The following is an 827-nucleotide window of genomic DNA, read 5'->3' on the forward strand; positions in this document are numbered from 1 at the left end:
TCGAAATGGGATAAAGAATGTAATAGAAGATGATCCTTTACCAAGTACTTTGGTTTGTGTTCCATTAGCTATTGTAACAAACTTATTAGGAAGACACAAAGATAAAGAATTTAGCATATGTTTGTTACCTGAGAGATATTCGGAGGCCTCAGAGTCTATTATCTAAGATGAAGAGAAGGAAGTGGAAGAAAACACACCTGAAGCAATAGTGGTAGTTATCGTAGGTAAAGATGGAAAGGAAGACTCCAAAAATGACTTTATTTTCTGAAATGTTTCATAGTCTTAATGAGTTGGAGTTATCTTCCCTGTTTGTGATTCAGCCTTTTCTTCCCATTTATCATTTTTAATGGAGGCTAGAGTAGCCTTGGCTCATTCCTCTTTGTTGTGAAGCTTCCAAAAATTTTCCACAAGGTGGTTTTGACCACCACAATAGGTACATATGTGAGGCTCTGTGTGAGAGTAGCTAGGACCGGTTCTACCACCTCTTGTTTGGCCTCCTCTAGAATTTCTTTTGCGGCCTCTGTTGGAGAATGATGTACCTCTATTACCTGAATACATAGCAGATGGATCATCATTATTTGAGTTAAGAAATGGATCAGGGATTTTCAGCAAGGTTGCACTTATTTCATCAAAGGACGGTAGTGTGGAGGAGCTAAAGAGTTGACTCGTAGCAACTTCAAAGTATTGCTTGATATTTGACAAACAAATTTCTGTTGCTAAAGCTTTCATTTCCTCTCTTGAACCGAAATATCAGTGGAGTATAGTTGAGTGATCTTCCACTCTTGAAGGAGACCCCGAAACCGAGCAAAAAATGCATGAATATTGTC

The sequence above is a fragment of the Aristolochia californica genome, unplaced genomic scaffold (assembly GCF_029961685.1).
Source record: "Aristolochia californica isolate CCGP_79_NKW_82.1479 unplaced genomic scaffold, dmAriCali1.0.hap1 SCAF_8, whole genome shotgun sequence".
Lineage (NCBI taxonomy): Eukaryota > Viridiplantae > Streptophyta > Magnoliopsida > Piperales > Aristolochiaceae > Aristolochia > Aristolochia californica.